General features: G+C 42.5%; 1 pseudogene; it reads right to left on the reverse strand.

Moving 5' to 3' along the window:
* Positions 1 to 553: 553 nt before the first annotated feature.
* Positions 554 to 1,425, reverse strand: LOC118661171 (annotated as a pseudogene).
* Between the last annotated feature and the right edge of the window lie 15,816 nt (positions 1,426 to 17,241).

A 17,241-nucleotide genomic window follows, 5' to 3' on the forward strand; every position in this document is an offset into this window, starting at 1 on the left:
CAGGGAACCTGCTTAGCAGCATCCCTCCAAATCCCTGCCTTTCTAAATTGCTCAGTCTATCCATTTGGTCACTTGTTTGCAGACCTTTTAATGCTGGAAGGAAAGGAAGAAATTTCTGACCAATATCTTTGCAAACAATGAATAAGAGCTGGTACCAAACATCTTGATTCTACCACTCTAATAATAAGAGTAGAAAGTGATGCAGTATGGGAACGGTGTCCTCTTTGGAAGAGAAGGCACATACTCTCTTTGACCATATCTCTGACCCCCAGGACTGCTGAGAAAGTCAGGCCTCTTTCTTGGTTAGTGAGGAGTCGTACAGGCCCCTGCAGTCTCTTCTTGGCTCAGCTACTCACTCCTTCAATCTCCTGTCAACACCATGACAAGGCTGCCATTTCCACCTCTGGACAGCTTCCTCTCTTAAAGGGTCTTTCTTGAACTGAACAGAAATCCATGCCTCTACCATTTGTACTGACCACGTGCCCATTCTGCCCTCCAACAGAGGAATATCAGCTTCATCTTTCGTCCCTAATTCAATCCTGCAAATTTAGGGTCTCACAGCCTCTTCCTCCCAGCATAGACTCCATTATTCTGTTTTTGTTTTTCTTTCTTTCTTTTCTTTTCTCTTGTTTTTTTTTTAGAATAAACACCTTTATTACCTGAGCTAAGATAGGAGGGAAGAGGATTTATTTGCCTTTCCAGACCGTGATTTTCTTCAGATAGAACTCCAGCTCCTTGCCCTCAAGCACATAGCCATCTGCCCGGCCACACTGGCCTGGTCTGGAGCCATGCATGCAAGAAGCTTGCCCTGCTGGAACTGCTCCTCGAGAAGACTGCTTATTTTGGCATTCCTTTTCCTTTCATCATATTTCTTCTGAATTTTTTTGTTTTTTGTTCAAAATCTCTTCCTCCTCAAGAGTCAGCTTGGCCCCCTTCTTGCAGCCCAGGGGCAGTGCGTAGTGGGACTCATACCACTGTCGGTACGGTGTGCTGTCAATCAGCACGATGCAGTTCTTCACTAGGGTCTTGGTGCGGACCAGTTCGTTGTTGGAGGCATTGTAGACAACGTCAATAATCCTTGTTTTGCACATACAACCCTCTGAGCCCCAGGAAAAGTTGCCCACGTCCAGCCTCAAGGCTCAGTACTTCTTGTTGCTGCCCCGCACTTGCACTGTGTATATGCTGCAGGGTCCAATCTTAGTGTTGGTTGTAGGGCATCCCAGCTCATATTTTCGCTCTTGTCATAGGGCTTTCTCTTGCCTGCGGTCTTGCAGTGCTTGTGCCAGCTGTCCTGAGAGATACCCATGGTTCAGCACTGGTTGGAAAGAGCTGTTTTTGCTTTTTTCCATTCATTCATTCAACAATATTTACTGAGTACCTAGAATGGACATTTTTCTAAGTTCTAGGGATATAGTGGTGACAAGACAGAATATCCTTGATTTCACAGAGCTTAAAGGATATAGGGAACAAAAGTTTCTCTCCTTGAAAATCCCTGAACCTCTGCTCTCCAACAATCTGAGATTAGCTCTCCTCTTTACTGGGAGACTTGATGGGACAACTGTCTTTTCTTTAGCCAGCAATACCTCTCCTCTCTCTCTCTCTCTCTCTCTCTCTCTCTCTCTCTCTCTCTCTTAAAGACAATAAAGACCTTTATTAATAGGTGCTTTCATTTTGTTGACTTTAAAAAAAACAAGTTGTTAATTTTTATTACCAATTAAAAATGAGGTTCTCAATGATCTCAGCTTGACCAAATATGAAACAATTTTAAAACTTTTAAAGGTTTTTAGATTGTTTGTATTGAGGAAAACTAGGCTTAAAAAAAAAAAAAAACATGTCATTACCAAAAACAGACATCTTTAGGTTAAAATAATAAAATGCTGTATACATAATGCATATAGTCCTAGTTATCTAGTCAACAGGCAAAAAACAAACATTTAAGGCCTTCAGCTCCAATCTTTTGTTTATTTCCTTTTTCTAATTTTTTTATTTTTTTAAATTTTATTTTCTTCTTTAAAGTATTACAAATAGTAGTACATATGTCTCCCTTTTTTCCCCATTGACCTTCCCAGGCCTCCCCTACCCCCCAGCACATTCCCTTACCCCCGCCCCCCTCCCCAGTGTCTTGTGTCCATTGGTTATGCTTATATGCATGCATGTAAGTCCTTCGACTAATAACTTACCCCGCCCACCAACACTCCCCAGCCTTCCCGCTGTAATTTGACAGTCTGTTTGATGCTTCTGTATCTATCTTTTTGTTCATTAGGTTATAATGGTCTTTCTTATCAATAAATGAGTGAGATCATGTGGTATTTTTCTTTCACTGCCTGGCTTATTTCACTTAGCATAATGCTCTCCAGTTCCATCAATGCTGCTGCAAATGGTAAGAATTCCTTCTTTTTTATAGCAGTGTAGTATTCCATTGTGTAGATGTACCATAGTTTTCTAATCCACTTACCTACTGATGGGCATTTAGGATGTTTCCAAATCTTAGCTATGGTAAATTGTGCTGCTATGAACATAGGGATGCATGTATCCTTTCTTATTGGTGTTTCTGTTTTCTTGGGTATTCCTAGAAGTGGGATTACTGGGTTAAATGGGAGTTCCATTTTTAATTTTTTGAGGAAACTCCATACTGTTTTCCACAGTGGCTGTACCAGTCTGCATTCCCACCAGCAGTGAAGGAGGATTCCTTTTTCTCTGCATCCTCTCCAGCACTTGTCATTTGTTGATTTGTTGATGATAGCCATTCTAACATGTGTGAGGTGGTACCTCATTGTTGTTTTGATTTGCATCTCTCAGAAGATTAGTGACTTTGAGCATGTTTTCATGTGTCTCTGGGCCTTCTGAATGTCCTCTTTCAAAAAGTGTCTATTTAGGTCCTTTGCCCATCTTTTGATTGGGTTGTTTATCTTCCTTTTGTTAAGTTGTATGAGTTCCCTGTAAATTTTGGAGATTAAACCCTTATTGGAGATAACGATGGCAAATATGTTCTCCCATGCAGTGGGCTTTCTTGTTGTTTTGTTGATGGTTTCTTTTGTTGAGCAGAGCTTTTTTATTTTGATGCAGTCCCATTTGTTTATTTTCTCCTTAGTCTCTCTTGCCCTAGAATCTGTGTCTGTAAAGATATTGCTACAACATATGTCTGCAATTTTGCTGCCTATGGAGTCTTGTAGAGTTTTTATGGTTTCCCATCTTACATTCAAGTCCTTTATCCATTTTGAGTTTGTTCTTGTGTATGGTGTAAGTTGGTTGTCTAGTTTCATTTTTTTTTTTTTTGCATGTATCTGACCAAATTTCCCAGCACCATTTATTAAAGGGACTGTTTTGACTCCATGTGTGCTTTTGCTTCCTTTGTCAAATATTAATTGAGCATAATGGCTTGTGTCGATTTCTGGATCCTCCATTCTGTTCCATTGGTCTATATGTCTGTTCTTGTGCCAGTACCAGGCAGTTTTGAGAACCATGACTTGGTAATATAGTTTGATGTCTGGTATTGTGATCCCTCCAACTTTTTTTTCTTTCTCAGGACAGCTGTGGCTATTCAGGTTCTTTTTTTATTCCAGATGAAATTTTGGAGAGTTTGTTCTAGATCAGTCGTGGGCAAACTACGGCCCGCGGGCCGTATCCGGCCCATTTGAAATGAATAAAACTAAAAAAAAAAAGACCGTACCCTTTTATGCAATGATGTTTACTTTGAATTTATATTAGTTCACACAAACACTCCATCCATGCTTGTGTTCCGGCCCTCCGGTCCAGTTTAAGAACCCATTGTGGCCCTCAAGTCAAAAAGTTTGCCCACCCCTGTTCTAGATCTTTGAAATATGCCATTGGTATTTTAATAGGTATTGCATTGAATCTATAGATTGCTTTAGGTAGTATGGACATTTTTTAAAAATATATTTTATTGATTTTTTACAGAGAGGAAGGGAGAGGGATAGAGAGCCAGAAACATCAATGAGAAACATCGATCAGCTGCCTCCTGCACACTCCCTACTGGAGATGTGCCCACAACCAAGGTACATGCCCTTGACCAGAATCGAACCTGGGCCCCTTGAGTCCGCAAGCTGACTGACGCTCTATCCACTAAGTCAAACTGTTTAGGGCTAGTATGGACATTTTAATGATGTTGATTCTACCAATCCATGAACATGGGATGTTCTTCCATCTGTTTATATCTTCCTCTATCTCTTTTTTCAATGTCCTGTAGTTTTCCAAGTACAGATCTTTTACGTCCTTGGTTAAGTGTAGTCCTAGGTATCTTAGTTTTTTTGGTGAAATTGTAAATGGGATTGTTTTTTGTTTTTTGATTTCTCTTTCTGTGAGTTCATTATTGATGTATAAAAAAGCCACAGATTTCTGGGTGTTAATTTTGTATCCTGCTACATTGCCGCATTCATTTATTAGGTCCAGTAGTTTTTTTATGGAGTCTTGGGGTTTTCTATGTATAGTAAGTATTATGTCATCTGCAAATAAGGATAGATTTACTTCTTCTTTTCCAATTTGGATGACTTTTATTTCTTCTTCTTGTCTGATCACTATGGCTAGTACTTCTAATACTATGTCAAACAGGAGTGGTGAAAGTGGGCATCCTTGTCTTGTTCCTGTTCTTAGGGGAAATGGGTTTAGTTTTTGCCTATTGAGTATGATGTTGGCTGTAGGTTTTTCATATAGGGCTTTTATTATGTTGAGTTATGATCCCACTATTCCCACTTTGCTGAGAGTTTTTAAGAAGAAAGGGTGTTGGATTTTTTAAAACATATTTTATTAATTTTTTACAGAGAGGAAGAGAGAGGGACAGAGAGTTAGAAACATCGATGAGAGAGAAACATCGATCAGCTGCCTCCTGCACACTCCCCACTGGGGATGCGTCTGCAACCAAGGTACATGCCCTTGACCGGAATCGAACCCGGGACCCTTGAGTCCGCAGGCTGGTGCTCTATCCACTGAGCCAAACTGGTTAGGGCAACGGTGTTGGATTTTGTCAAATGCTTTTTCCACATCAATTGATATGGTTATGTGGTTTTTGTCTCTCAGTTTGTTTATGTATCACATTTATTGATTTGTTGATATTGTACCATCCTTGCATTGCTGGAATAAATCCCACTTGGTCATGGTGCATGATCTTTCTAATGTATTGCTGAATTCGATTTGCTAGAATTTTGTTGAGGATTTTGCCATCTATGTTCATCAAGGATATTGGCCTGTAGCTCTTTTTTTGTGTGTGGTGTCTTTATCTGGTTTTGGAATTAGGGTAATGCTGGCTTCATAGAAAGAGCTTGGAAGTATGCCTTCCTCTTGAATTTTTTTGGAATAGTCTGAGTAGGATAGGTTTTAGTTCTTCTTTGAATGCTCGGTAGAACTCCCCTATAAAGCCATCTGGACAAGGGCTTTTGTTTGCTGGAAGATTTTTTGATTGCTGTTTCAATTTCTTCAGTAGTTATCAGCCTATTCAGGTTTTTTGATTCTTCTTGGTTGAGTTTTTGGAGCTTGTATTTTTCTAAGAATATGTCCATTCCATCTAGCTTGTCCTTTTTGTTGGAATAGAGTTGTTCATAGTATTTTTTCATAGTTGTTTGTATTTCTGTGGGATCAGATGTTATTTCACCTCTTTTATTTCTGGTTTTGTTTATTTGGGTCCTCTCTCTTTGTGTCTTGGTGAGCCTGGCTAGAGGTTCATCAATCTTGTTTATCCTTTCAAAGAACCAGCTCTTAGTTTTGTCGATCTTTTGTATTGTTTTTTTTTTTTTTTGTCTCTATCTCATTTATCTCTGCTCTGATCTTTATTATTTTCTTCCTTCTGCTTACACTGGGCTTTTCTTGTTGCCCTCTTTCTAACTCTTTGAGTTGTAGGGTTAGGTAATTTATTACCATTGTTTCTTGTTTTTTGTGGTAGGCTTGTAGAGCTATGAACTTCCCTCTCAGGACTGCTTTCACTGTGTCCCATAGATTTTGGATTGATGTATTTTCATTGTCGTTTGTTGCCATGATGCTTTTTATTTCTTCTTTGATCTCTCTGGTAACCTAGTCATTGTTTAATAGCATGCTATTTAGTCTCCAGGTGTTTGATTTTTTAAATTGTTTTTATTGTCGTTGATTTCTAGTTTTATGCCATTGTGATCTGAGAAGATGCTTGATATGATTTCTATCTTCTTGAATTTGAAGAGACTTTGTCTTTGACCTAATATATGGTCTATCTTTGAAAATGACCCATGTGCCCTTGAGAAGAATGTATATGCTGTGGCTTTGGGGTGAAATGTTCTGAAGATGTCAATTAATTCCATTTGATCTAGTGAGTCATTTAGGATTGATGTTTCTTTGCTGAGTTTTTGTTTACAGGATTTGTCTAATGGTGATAGTAGGGTGTTAAAGTCTGCAACTATGACTGTATTGCTGTCAATCTCTCCCTTGATATCCTCCAGAAGTTTTTAAGTGTATTTGGGTGCTCCTGTATTTGGTGCATATATTTTTACCAGAGTAATTTCTTCATGTTGGATTGCTCCCTTTATTATTATGAAGTGGTCTTCCTTATCTCTTATTATGTCCTTCACTTTGAGATCTAATTTGTCAGATATAAGTATTGCTACCCCAGCTTTTTTTCATTTTCATTCGCCTGAAAAACCTTTTTCCATCCCTTCACCACCAGTCTGTGTGAATCCCTTTTTCTGAGGTGGGTTTCCTGTAGACAGCAGATATGTGGGTCATGTTTTCTTATCCACTCAGTTACCCTATGTCTTTTGATTGGGGCATTTAATCTAGTTACATTTAAAGTTATTATTAATTGATATTTGTTTGTCACCATTTTTATTCTTTATGCCTGTGTTCCTTCTTACCTTTTTATTTCTTCTTTTTACAGCAGACCCTTTAGCATTGCTTGCATTGCTGGTTTGGTGGTAATAAACTACCTTAGTCCTTTTTTGTCTGGGAAGCTCCTGATTTCACCCTCAATTTTGATTGATAGCCTTGCTGGATACAGTATTCTTGGATTCAGACCCTTCCTTTGCATGACTTTGTATATTTCATTTCATTCCCTTCTGGCCTGATGTGTTTCTGTTGAGAAATCAGTTGCCAGTCTGATGGGAAATCCTTTGTAGGTAACTTCCTGTCTCTCTCTGGCCGCATTTAAGATTCTTGCTTTGTCATTGGTGTTTGCCAATTTAATTATAATGTGCCTTGGTGTTGGTCTTTTGGGTTCATTTTGTTTGGGACTCTGTGAGCTTCTTGGACTGGTGTGAGTTTTTTCTTCTCTACATCAGGGAAATTTTCTATCATTATTTCTTCAAACAGCTTTTCTATTCCTTGCTCAGTTTCATCTCCTTTTGGCATCCCTGTTATGCAGATGTTGTTTTGTTTTGTGTTGTCCCAAAGTTCCCTTAGGCTCTCCTCTTCCTTTTTAACTTTTGTTCCTAGATGCTGCTCTGCTTAGGTATTTTTTTCCTAACTTGTCTTCTAGCTCACTGATGTGGTACTCTGCTTCTTCTAGTCTACTGTTGATACTTTCTATTGAGTTCCTTATAGCAGCAATGTCATTTTTCATCTCTTCTTGGTTCTTCCTCATTTCCTCTTGGTTTTTACACATATTGTTGAATTTGTCTTCCATTCTTTTCAGCGACCTTATGACCATTTATCTGAATTCTTTCTTTGACATATTGCTTGCCTCCATTTTGTTTACTTTCTTTTCTGGTGATGCCTCCTTTTATTTCATATGCGGACTGTTTCTTTGTCTCCCCATGATCTCTCTTCTCCGGGTGTCTGGTTTTGTAGCTCTCTCTCTCCTTTTCCTAGGCAAAATCTGACCTTTCCATGAGAAGGTGCAGAGCTCATCCGAGTCCAAGTATTCGTGCTGCTAGAGATCCGGTGTTCCTGAGTTCGCAGCTGTTCCCTGGGTATTCTTGTTGTAGATTCCTGGGATGTATAGGTTTCCAATAACAGGCACTTTCCCCTTCAAGATGGCACAGTCTCCGCGGCAGAGCTGGTGGCTCTGGGAGAGATTTCTGCAGCAGTGCAGGCTGCCTAGTCAGGGGACCCTGGTCCAGTAGTACCCACTAGTCCCTTGGAGTATAGCTGTCCCTCACCCACAAATATACACCCCCCGTATGTCCACACACTTTCCTTTCATTCTCTCCCTCTCAAACTATCTTGCAGTCTGCCTTCCTGTTGGCAGCCATCTTCCTCTCCTTATTCATTTTTATTGTTGGAATTTTATATTCAATTATTCTTGTTGGATGACTAACCCTAATGCAGTAGAGAAGGTAAGCTGGCATTTACTTGGCCCCACTCTGCTCAGCCTTGGGAGCAGATAAATTCTCAGTTGGTGGATCAACTGCTTTGTCTTGTTGCCATCTTGTGGTTTGGAGTTTTCTGGGTGTCTATGTCAGTAATTGAAGTTAAGACAGGTACCACATTGAAGTAGCTGTTGACCTGGGGTCCCATCTTGATTTTCTTTTTCTTTGTTGCTGTTTTCTCTAGGCTGTTTTTGGTGAGGAGGGCCCTGTGGAGTCTATAGCCCCAATATATATTCTGTTTCACTGGTCTACCTGTTCTCTCTCCTACATTCTGGTTGTCAGAACCCTGCACATGCCTTCTCCCTGCACAGGAGGCCTAGAATAGTGTGGTCCATGCCCATATGGTCTCTGATTCCTCATCCCTTCCCCACTCTCACTATATTCTGGTAATTGTGTGGAGGACCCTACAAGGAATGTAGCACTTTTATAATGATACAGTCTGCTGCATATTTCCTGCCTTGCCCTGGAACTCTAACAAGGCCTATATTTGCCATCTCTGCACCCTTTTCTCCTTTTAACAAAATCAAATTCCAGTCTCTCCATTTCCTATACCAGGGGTCCTCAAACTATGCCCACAGGCCACATGCGGCCTGCCGAAATAATTTATCTGGCACGCCGGGTGTTTTTGCTGCCGCTGCCTGTTGCTTAGCAGCCGACTCATCCCGGGCCCGCAGTGCGCATGTGTGGAATGTGCGCCGCACTCTCCGGCTCCCCTCCTTCTCTCTGTCTCTCAACTCCTCCTCTCAGGCTCAGGTGTGATCGGATGAGTCACGAGCTTGCCTGTGCAGAGCCTGCTGCTGCCTGAGGACTGAGGTAAGAACAAGTTAGGATTTTTTTTTTTTGAAGTTAGGAGGGCTATTTTTTTTTTTTTTTTTATTTTGCAGTTGGTAGGGCTTTTTTTTTGAAGTTAGGAGAGCCTTTTTTTTTTTTTTGAAGTTTTGTTTTTTTACTTCAAAATAAGATATGTGCAGTGTGCATAGGAATTTGTTCATAGTTTTTTTTAAAACTATAGTCCGGCCCTCCAGCGGTCTGAGGGACAGTGAACTGGCCCCCTGTTTAAAAGTTTGAGGACCCCTGTCCTATACTGTGAGGGGACTTCCTGAGGTTATTCTTCTTTGTAACTGGCAGGTGTACAAATACATCCTACTTGATGTTATTCCTGTTGATGAAACCACATCTGTTTCTTACATTGAAACCTTTAACTGTTCCAAAAACCTTCATGGTGAACTTTTTGTCCCTGTCAGCAGGGGCTGATGCTGTGAAACCCCTGCTGTGTCACCAGTGCTGAGGGGCGACAGATACTGCTGGGTCTTGGCCTCGCCACTGTGGCTGCTGGCTGCTGTGATGCTGACTGGAACCAGCTACTGCTTCTCCTAGGGCAGTGGTTGGCAAACTGCGGCTCAAGAGCCACATGTGGCTCTTTGGCCCCTTGAGTGTGGCTCTTCCACAAAATACCAACTTCTGCACATGGGCCACGAAGTTTCAATCACACTGTACATGCGCGCCCGCACATGGTATTTTGTGGAAGAGCCACACTCAAGGGGCCAAAGAGCCACATGTGGCTCGCGAGCCGCAGTTTGCTGACCACTGTCCTAGGATGTGATGGCAACTAGGCCATTAGCCTTGGTACATCTCCTCCTTGATTATAATCTATCTATATAAAAGCCTAAAAGACCGAACGACTGGTCACTATGATGCGCACTGAACACCAGGGGTCAGACATTCAATGCAGGAGCTGCCCCCTGGTGGTAAGTGCACTCCCAAAGACAACCTCCTGCGGTCCCTCCCCCCAGCCACTGGCCTCAATCAGGACTGGGTGAGATGGCCCTGATCAGCCCTGATCGCCAGCCAGGCTGAGGGATCCCACCCATGCACAAATACATGCACCAGGCCTCTAGTATTTAAATAAGCTGCAAAACTGCCATTGCCAGAGCATTTTCTCAATCCATTAAAATATTGCTTCCTGGTAATTGTTGTCAGTTTGGCTCAGGTAAACTCTTATAAGAGACTTTCTTAGGCCAGATGTTCTTTTGTCAATAGATGGGAGGTAGGAATTGATGCTACTGTAGATGAAGTGGCCAGAAAAGGTGACAGGAGGGATGACTTTTGAGCTAAAACATGAATAATGAGGAAGAACAGTTCAAACAAAGATATCCAGTGGAAGTCAAAAGCTAGGCATATTGTGAGCTAAACAATGTATCTTACACTTAAATATGAGAAATCACAAGTACAGAAAAACAAAATCACAGTCCAGGAGAACCCTACATGAGCAAGGAGGGGCATGGCCTCAGAGGAGGGGATAGTTGGTGACTATGTAAGAAACCCCAAGTTCCCAGATTCTCTGAGGCACTTAAACTGAAACCTAATGGGAACAAGACATCATTGAAGAGTCAAGCAGCAACTCTGAAATAACAACTCCCACATTTCTCTAAAATTTCTATTAACAAGCCAGACCCACCTGTATGGTGTCTATATTTAGCAACCATAAAAATAACACCCCTATATACCATCCATGCTTACAGTAATGGTATGTTGTTGTTTTTAAAAAGCTAAAAAACCACAAGTGTCCCTTTCCAGGAATGACATGCATGGAAATTTGTGTGACAGGTGAAACTGTCCCCCTTGGCAGTTTTAGGGGCTACTGTGGATGATTGGAAGTCCTGCTGGTTTCTGACTGTGACCTTTACCAAGTCAAATTACCTTTATGGACTTCAGCTCTACCTGAAAAACATTGGAGACAGCATCTGCTCCACCTACATCAAGGAGTTGCTCAGGTGAATAAGAAGAAAGCTTTGTAAATTGGAAGCACCCATAATATTACTGATCAGTATTATGTTTCTGATAAAGAAAAGCATGTTTAAGGCAAATATTTATAGATTAGATGACATTGTTCAAGCGTTTCTGTTGACTTCTGAAGTCTTTCATATTTAGCCCTAGCCGGTTTGGCTCAGTGGATAGAGTGCCTACCTGAGGACTGAGGGGTTCCGGGTTCGATTCTCATCAAGGGCACATGCCCAAATTGCAGGCTTGATCCCCAGTAGGGCCATACAGGAGGAAGCCAATCAATGATTATCCTCCTCTCCCTTCCTCTCTAAAATCAGTTAAAATAATAATAAAGTCTTTCTTACTTCCATGCACATCAATGCTGACAGTAATCTCTCCCTAACACTGTTCCTTAGCAATATGGGGGGGGGGGGGGTCATAGGCCAGGGAAAGGGGAAGAGAGAGAAAGAAGAAAAGAGAGAGGTGGGGAGATGGAGAGACAGAATAAAATGGAAAGAGAGGAAGAGAGAGGAGATGAAGACAGAGGGAGAGAGAAGGGGAGAAAAAGAAAGGCCAGTGGAGAGAAAAGAGTGGCGAGATTAGAAGAGGAGGAAAGGGGGGAGGGTAGGGAGGAAAAGAGATTGAAGGAGAGAGAATAAGAGAAAGGAGGAGAGTGGGGAGAGTGGAGAAAGAGCGAGCAAAGGAGTGAGACACTGAGGGAGAGAGAGGGAGGGAGATTGAAGGAGAAAGGGAGGGAGCGAGGGAGGGAGGGAGGAAGGGAGGGAGAGAGAAGAGAGGAGGAAGGGAGAGAGCAAGAGTGAGGAAGAATGAGGAAGAGAAAGAGAGAGATTGAAGGAGAGAGAGGGAGAAAGGGATATGGGAGAGAGCGAGAAATTGAGGGAGAGAGGGACAGAGGGAAGGAGGAAGGGAAAGAGGAAGAAAGATGTTGGGATTAGGAAGAGGGGAGAGAAGGGAAAAAGAGGGGGGAGAGACTGATGAAGAGAGGGAGATTGAGGGAGAGAGGAAGGGAGGGAGGGAGGGAGGGAGGGAGGAAAGAAGGATAAGGGGGAGGAGGGGGAGTTGTAGGGTAGGAAGGGGGAGAAGGAGGAGCAGAAGTAGAAGAAAAAGAAGAGGAGGAGAAGTGAGATTCCAGGGTGAGAGAGTGCCAGAGCAGTAAAGGGTCAGAGAGGGGAGGAGGGAAAGAGGGGAAGAAGGAGAAAGAAGAAAAGAGAGGGAGTGAGATAGTGGGAGAGGGAAAGAGGCCAAAAAGAGGAAGAGAATAGAGAGGGGGGTAGAGAGAAAGAGAGAGGAGGAGAGAGGAGAGAGTGGGAGAGAGATTGAGGGAGAAATAGAGGGAGAGAAGGTGGAAAGAGAGAGAGGCCTACAGAAAGGGGGGAAGAAAGGAAGGGGAAGGGAAAGAGAGGGGAGAGAAAGGCATAGGGGAGAGAAATGCTGGGGTTAGGGTGAGGCAGGAAGAGAGAGAGGAAGAAAGGGGAAGGCAGGGTGAGAAAGAGAGGGAGAAAGTGGGAGAGGAACAGGAGAGAGAGGAACTTAGTTTGGGGAAAGAGATGGAGGGAGGGAGGGAATGAGAGCAAGTTCGAGGAAGAGAGGGAGGAAAGATTGAGGAAGGGAAAGAGGGAAAGATTTTGGGGTAGAGAGTGAGCATGGGTAGAGGAGATAAAGAGATTGAAGGAGAGAGGAAAGGAGGGAGGTAGATGTTGGTTTTAGAGAGGAGGGATAGGGAGAGAATGTGGGATGAGAAATGGTGGGAGAGGAAGAGAGGGTAAGAGAGAAGGTGGGAGCGAGCTAGGAGAGGGTGAAGGAGGGAAGAAAAGAGAAAGAGGGAGAGAGGAAATGAGAGGGTGACCTACTGAAGGAAATAGGGAGAGAATTTGAGGGAGAGAGAGGCAGAGATACTGATAGAGGGGAAAAGAGAGGAGGGGAAGATAGGGAAGAAATGGGGGTGGGGGTGGGTAGAGGATTTCTGAGAATTTCTTTCAGCTCAATTACCCAGATTCCATAAAAACCAGTTTAAGTTCTGCCTCTATTGCCACAAGCATTTTCCCTGTGCCTCCAAATCTTCCTCTCCTTATAAGGACAATAATCATTGGATTTAGTACCCACTCTACTACAGAATGACCATATCTTAACTTGTTATATCTGCAAAGACCCCATTTCCAAGTAAGGCTACATTTGCAGGTTTGGGATTGGCATGAATTTTGGAGGACACCTCTCCAAGCCACCATAGCATGTTTCTGGACAGGTGTTTTTCCCTAATGAGTGGCAATGGAAGGCCACTTAACATGACGATTAAAAATAAGCTCTGGAGTCAGACTTCCTGGCTCTCCCAACTTTCTGACCTCTGCCCAGGGAAAAGTGTTTAATCTCTTTATGTCTATGCCTGCTTCCTCACCAAGGAAAAGTAACAGCAGCTCCCTCAGGAGACTGTGATGAGGATTAAATGAATTAACACATGTGGAGTGCTTAAAATGTGCTGGGCACGGTGTAAGCACTTACTTTGTTCCAGGATATGTTTAAATTTGTTGCAATTTTGAATAACATCCTTTCTCCATTATATTCTCTAATCGGTTATTGCGAGTGACTTGTAAAACTATCAATTTTTTGTATAGTGATTTTATAACTGTAATCTTACTGAATTCTTATTAACCATTTTCCAGTTGTTTCTTCCAGATTTTTCTGGTAGCAACCATAGTTGCTTCAAGGAACTCAAAATACTAATATTGTAATCAAGTACGAACTTCATTTCTTTAATAGACCTTTTCTCCTGTCTTTCCTTTTAATTCAAATTGGCCACATCCAGCACCCTGACTCACCTGCCTCCCAGTCCCTTAATCACTAAGGCCTCAGGACAATGAGGCCAAATAAATAAGGTTTAAGTTTATGTGGGCTCCAAAAAACAAAACGTTCAATTTTCATAGAAACATAGGTTTATTTCGATAGACACAGTGAATACAAAGGGCTGAAATGAGTGATCGTTAACATAAAATAATAGAACATTTTAATAAAAATTAATATTTTTTCTTGAACATTAACTCACCAGACACTGAATAACTGCACAAATTAATAAGCGAAACGCAAATAAACCTATTTTTCTTGCTCTCCAAAAGCAAAGTATTTCCTGTTGCGCACACCAAACAAATCAGTCCAAGACTAATGACATGGCAATCGGCTGCTAAAATATTTGTTGCTAGTATTAGTGGAAAGAGATGGTGTGCCTGCATGTAAGGGAAATGAATGCAACACGATTATAGTAATCAGTCATTAGCAAACACTGTAGTTCGTTATTAATAATTATGTGTAACAGTATATTGTAAAAATTAAGTTACAAAATTTTTATTAAAATGTTTCTTATATATCCTTACATTGGCTGGGCCGCCAAAAAAATTCAATGTGGGCTGCATGCATTCTGTGGGCTGTGAGTTTGACATGCTTGCTCTAGTCTGTTGACCTGAGTTTTGATCAAACTAGAGATAATATCTAGGCCTCAGTTGTGTTTCAGCTCCGGGCCCAGAAAAGCTGTGAAACCAAGTGATGCTATGGCTGACATCAGATCCATTTGCCATGGCATCACTTGGTTTCATAGCTTTTCTGGGCCTGGAGCTAAAACATTAAGGGTCCCCATTAGACTTGCAACCAGGGAGCAGTGGGCAGTGGCAGCTTGTCCCAGGCTTATCCCTTAATCTGTCTCCAGGGGCCCTTCCTTTACCTCCTCGTCCCAAGCTTTAATAAACTTACTCTCACTTTCACCTGAATTCGAGAACCTGGAGGTAACCTGACATTCAAAATGTCCCAGACCATGGAGGGGCAGGGCCAGCTCCCAGAGTGGAAATCATCCGGTAACATCAGGACCATTGAGCCAGACCAACTCAATATGACATTATGAGTGCAGGAACCACGGATTTTAGTCCTGACATTCTCTCATGTACAATGTCTGACTGGTAGGGTAGGTGCTTTGTGTTTGGACAAACTTCATGAACAGACCATCTGCAATCAAAACTGCTGATCCAGCATGGCTGGCATGGCTCAGTGGTTGAGCAATGACCTATGACCCAGAAGACTAGGGTTCGATTCCTGGTCAGGGCACATGCCCGGGTTGCAGGCTCAGATCCCCAGTGTGGGGCGTGCAGGAAGGAGCCAAGCAAGAATTCCTTCACATCATTGATGTTTCTATCTTTTTCTCCTTCTCTCTTCCTCTTTGAAATCAATAAAAAATACATTTTTAAAAATGACTGACCCAGAGGAAGATTCTTCCCAGTCATCTTGTGACAACTCACAAATTTGCCAATTGTCTTTCTCCCATATCCTATATAATAAAAGCCTAATATGCTAATTGTCTGGTCATCCGTTCAACCAATCAAACTGTAATATGCTAGTGATATGCTAAGGCTGCTCAACCGCTCACTATGACATGCACTGACCACCAGGGGGCAGACACTCCAACCAGGTTAGCTTGCTGCTGGGGTCTGGCCAATTGGGACTGAGCAAGATGGGCCAGACACACCCTGGAGCCCTCCTGCGGTCCCTCCCTGGCTGGCCAGCCTCCCGCATCCCTCCCAGCCTCAATCATGCACCAGTGGGGTCCCTTGGCCTGGCCTGTGCCCTCTCACAATCTGGGACCCCTTGGGGGATGTCGGAGAGCCTGGACATTCAGTTGCATGACATTCAGTTTTGGCCTGTTCCCGCAGGCCAGGCCAAGGGACCCCACTGGTGTATGAATTCGTGCACCGGGCCTCTAGTTCAATTTATAAAGGGCATAAAGCACTTCCCTCCTGTTAGCTTGTAGGCACAAAGGCAGGGACCACAGTCCCTTTGTCATATTCTCTGAGTGCCACAGCTACATCAGGCAAGTGGAGTCTAATAAATAGCACTTCCCAGTTAAACTCCACAGCATTTTCCCACTGGTCTTAAAATCTGAGCTCCTCACTGAGGCCTGCAAGTCCTGACGTGTGTGATTCTTCTCTAACCCCATCTCCAACCAACTTCCCTTCCCTCTACCTCTTCTAAGAAGCTCTCCCATAGTTTTTCCACGGAGATCCCTACTCATACTACCCCACTGCCTTCATAACACTGATCACAATCCACATACACTACTTATATGCTTATTTATCAGCACATCTTGTCTGTCTTCTTTCCCCTGTGTGCCCTCAACACCATGTCCAGCATAGTCCATTTCAATGAATATTCGTTCAATGAAAATTATGTATACTAAAGCCTTTGTTAAAGTCTACTCATTACAAAACAAATACATGTTTTCTAGATAATATTCTACAACAAAATTATGTTTTGAGTTTTTCTCACACTTAAGAGATCACCACTTGGTGTGGGATACTGCAGGCAACTATGAAGGGGGCTGGTAAACACTTGGGGCTCTGGAATGCTGCACCATAGGTTTTTCCAAATTCTGATTTTTGTTTTGTTTTAAATTGCAAGACTGGTTCTAGAAATCCCAGAACTGTTATCCATAGAATGATAAATATTGTCTAGAAATGCTCTCAGAATAATCTAGAGGGTCACACATTTCTTTAAGATTAAGCAACTCAGAATCCAGTGAAGTTGCAAGACTTGCCAGGCCAAATGTCCCAGTGTCCTGGTGAGGCCTTGAGCTCGGGTGTGCTGACCCTGCAGTCATTGTTTTACCAAATGCTGCTTTTCTCTTTGGAGTAGACCCCAATTCTTTGGTCCCCCCAAATGCTGTTAAGTATGCACCAAGAGTTGGTAAGCAGGGTTCAGATTTGGGAAGCTTGCATATGGCCATGTTTTCTATCCTCCTGGGCTGGTGGGAAGTGCCACACAGGAGAAGCAGAATACTTCTCTCCAAAAGCTGGGATTCCAGAGCTTCTGTTCGGTAGGGTTAAGAAGGTTCAATTAGGGGTTAATAAGGATAAAGCACACTTTTCCAAACTGGTCCATTTGGGGTGAATTCCTATACCCAAATCCACTCTCTTGAGATCTTCCATATCCATCAATGTAAATAAGAACTTACAAGCCAGGTCCAGTAAAACCCTACTAGAGAATAAGCTGGACATTCAGTTGCATTAAGACAGATCCAGGGGTTGAATGGGCAGTAGCTGAAACCTGGATGCTCCTGCCTTTGATATAAAAACCTCTATCTAATAGCCACCCTTCTTAAGCAGGGAAACACACAATTAGGCTTGGACTTACCTTTCACAGCTTT

Source organism: Myotis myotis, unplaced genomic scaffold (assembly GCF_014108235.1).
Source record: "Myotis myotis isolate mMyoMyo1 unplaced genomic scaffold, mMyoMyo1.p scaffold_m19_p_1, whole genome shotgun sequence".
NCBI lineage: Eukaryota > Metazoa > Chordata > Mammalia > Chiroptera > Vespertilionidae > Myotis > Myotis myotis.